Source organism: Asparagus officinalis, chromosome 8 (assembly GCF_001876935.1).
Source record: "Asparagus officinalis chromosome 8, Aspof.V1, whole genome shotgun sequence".
Taxonomy (NCBI): domain Eukaryota; kingdom Viridiplantae; phylum Streptophyta; class Magnoliopsida; order Asparagales; family Asparagaceae; genus Asparagus; species Asparagus officinalis.
Window position 1 is genome coordinate 124,538,388 of NC_033801.1, and position 3,792 is coordinate 124,542,179.

The 3,792-nt window shown below is 38.4% G+C and overlaps 1 long non-coding RNA gene across 2 annotated transcripts; it reads left to right on the forward strand.

Annotated features, from left to right (window-relative positions):
* Nucleotides 1,379-3,016, forward strand: LOC109822484. 2 transcript variants are annotated; one of them, XR_002242150.1, is made up of 2 exons: nucleotides 1,379-1,678; nucleotides 2,455-3,016. It is a non-coding gene; the product is annotated as an uncharacterized LOC109822484 (long non-coding RNA). The 2 variants fall into 2 exon arrangements; XR_002242151.1 differs by having other exon boundaries at nucleotides 2,505-3,016.

Consider the following 3,792-nt stretch of genomic DNA (forward strand, 5'->3'; position numbering starts at 1 on the left):
GTGATAGTGGAGATCTCCTCGAGGTGAGGAGCGGGGACGTAGGTCGTGGTGACCGAACCTCGTAAACATATCGTGTGTTTGTGTTTTGCTTAGCGTATATTTCATTTGTGGCTTTTCATATCTTTCTTGCTCATATCTATCTCATATCATTCTTGCAAGAATAAATTAATAAATATAATTTTAATTGGAATTTAATAGGGATTAGATTAGCATAAGACCCTAATCACCCCCTCTAGGGTTTAACAAATTAGAGCTTTATTGGTAAGATTAATTGGTGAGTTTGTGTGACTGTGTAATCTTTGTTCGTACTCTTCTTCTCTATTAGTAAAAATCTCATCCCTATCTTGCCCCGTGGATGTAGGCAACTTGCCGAACCACGTTAAAATTAATTGTTTGTGTTTTGTGTCGTTATTTGATTTGTTTGCCCTTTATCTCGACGTTTGATTTGGTTTCTCGAAGCACATCCGTTTGGTTTTGGCTTCCGCCGCGCTCAACACCAACACTAAAGGATCTATATACCTTGGATATTTGCCATGGGTACTACTCACCACATGACCTTTGATCACTCTATCCTTACACAATGTTCTCCTATTTCTGATTCCTTATATAAATACACTGCTAATCGTGCACATCTTACAGCCACATAGCTTGGTAACATCATTTTCACTTGTGAATCATTGGGTAGGCTTGCTTTGTCCTATGTTTTTTGTATTCCTAAGCTTACCATGCATTTACAATTCATTGGGAAAATTACTGATTGTGACTGTACAGTATCATTTATACTTCTTGTATTGTTTAGGATCACACTAGCTAGAAGATTAGGATAGGACGTAGGATCAATGGGTTGTATACTTGTATCAGTTTGAGTATCTCCACCTCCCTCTTTCTCCCACTTCAACAACGAGTCTTTCAGCTACTTTAGATGTGTGGCATCATTAGTTAGCTCATTATCTAGTCCTAGATTAAAAACTTTATCTGAGTCTGGCGTGTTAGGAAATTTTTAGTTTTATTGCTCAAATATTTGTGCCTACTGTCTTTATCCCAAACAATCTATTATGTCTTTTAATTCTAGTAAACACAAGGCTTCGACGAATTTGAATTTTGTACATTCTGACATTTGGGGTCCAACATCTATTACATCTGTACCTAATTTTAAATATGTGTATGCGTTGTTGATGATTTTTCTAGATATACTTGGGTATATCTTATGCACAATCGATCTAAATTGCTAAAAATCTATACAGATTTCACTTATATGATTCATATCAATTCAACAAATGAAAATGCAATTTTCTTGGGTATAGTTCTGCGCATAAAAGTTACCGGTGTTATGATATGGTCTCTTAAAGACTTTGGGTAGTTCTCTCTGTGTCTTTCTTTGAACACATTCCTTACTATTCCACATCTTCCACTCCAAACATTTCATTTCTAGATACCACCACTAATATAGAGCCCACATCTCTTCCTGTACTAGCATACACACCACTAATTTTGAGCCCTCATCTCTTCCTGTACCAGCATACACATCCTCTATAGTTGAACCTACTCTCCCATCTGCTCCACCATGCACACGATTCTACCGCTACAACTGATACTCTGACCATTGCTGCTTCAACTTCCCAGGTTGATCAACCTCCTCCTCACCGTAATCCATCTAGCTTTCGTCAACCTCTGTTCGGTATCAGTCTTTAGCCACCAATACATACTCTTTTGCTTTTTCATCTTTTGTGTCTACTATACACTCTCTATAGGAACCTAAATCTTATTCCGAGGCTAAAATAATCTAGAATGGTAGTAGATAATGAATGAAGAATTAGAACCTTTCTAGTGCACTCATACATGGGATCATGTTCCCTTACGTACATGTGTGAATCCAATGAGCTGTAAGAGGATGCACAAAATCAAAACCAAATCAGATGCATTTTTTGAGTAGTACAAAGAGCTTGCGTTGTTGCATGAGGATTTTCACAAGAGTACAACGGGCATTGTTCTTCTTCTTCTATATGGTGATAACATGATTATCACAGGGAGTGATCTTGTCGCTATCACATCCTTGAAGCAACATCTTCAAGCTAAGTTTGAGATGAAATTTCTTGGCATCAAGGTGGCATAATCTTATCGTGGATATCTATTGTCTCAATAGAAATATATTACTGATATTCTTAATTGTGCTGCTTTGAGTGAACTTGCTGTCCCTACATCTCCTTTAATTTCTACACCAATGGCGCTTCATATTAAACTTTGACACAATGATGATGATCCCCTGCCATAGCCTACCCGTTATAGGAAGCTTATTGGTTCTTTAATATATATATCAGCTACTTGTCTAGACATTTCTCAGATTGTTCATGCCCTCGGTCAATTTGTTAGTGCTTCTACCTCAATTCATTATGTGGTGTTACTTTGTATACTTCATTATATTCGCAGCATCATTGCTTGATCATTATTTTTCAGATCGACGTCCTCTTTTTTGTTATAAGCTTATTCTTATGCTGGATGGGCAGATGATCCTGATGGGCAGATGATCCTAATACTTGTCGTTCTACCACGGGCTTCTGCATTTTTCTTGGTTCCTCTCTTATTTCTTGGCATAGCAAGTACTGTTAGGTTTTAGTCTCCTATTTGAGCATCAAGATAGAATATAGAGCTATGGTTGATATGGCCTCAGAACTCAAGTGGCTATGCTATCTTATGAGTGACATGGGTGTCTCTATGGTGACAACTATTCCTTTGCACTACGATAATAAGAACTCCACTACTATTGCGGCCAATCCTGTATTCCATGAATGAACTAAACACATTGAAGTCGATTGTCGTCTTGCTCATTGGGAATATATTTCAAAGCAGATTATTCTTCCTTACATACCCTCTAAGGATTAGATAGCTAATTTATTCATGAAAGTTCATAATAGTGATTAGTTTTGCCAGTTTTTGTCCATACTCTCGTTGTTTAGTCCGTTGTAAGTTTTTTTGGGGGTGGGGGGTAGGAAAGATATATATCTTGATTATATATGAGTTGTTTTATACCAGAATTACTCTTGCTTATATTTATATATTAATGTACAGACCTATTGAATAATATGTAGTATGTGAGTGGGGGCCACTGATGCGTGACTTTTTTTTCAACCTCCCACACCCGATAGCCAACAGACCGGCCCAGCCGAATAGAAACAACTATATATATAGCTGCTTAATGGTTTCTTAGGTTTTGTAGGCAGGGGCGGAAATGTGTGCAGGAGTTTTGTTTTTCCTCTTTTGACTGCGGCAAGAAGAAACAAAGGAGCAGACGCAGGGGATTTGGGAAAAAGTGGCGGCTGGTGCAAAAGTAAAAGCAGAGGCTTTTCTTTCTAGGGTTTTGTGCATCCTTTTGTAGAGAGATATTGTGAGGGATCAGAGAGTTTGTATGAGGGTTTAGATTGAGTGATTGTAAACCCTAATTGTATTCTCTCCCTCTAATAGTAGATCTCCCCCTCCTTGCCTCATGGACGTAGGCCCGAACCACGTAAAATTGGTCGTATCGCTTTTGTGTGATTTGTAATAGCTTTTTAGGATCCCTCGACAGGTCAGTCCTAGAACTGATGAGAGGAAGAGCCGATATCTCACTTTGTTGAGATATTCGCTTCAGATTCTTATTTCCTTGGTGAGACGGGAATTCTTATTGCGACCTGACTCTCTTGTTGTGCTGTCGAAGTACTACCGAAATTTCCGCTGCGCGCAACAAGTGGTATCAGAGCCCAGATTTCAGATCTAAAGTTTTGGAGTTTGGTGGAGGAAGATTCTTGTGTGAAGCTT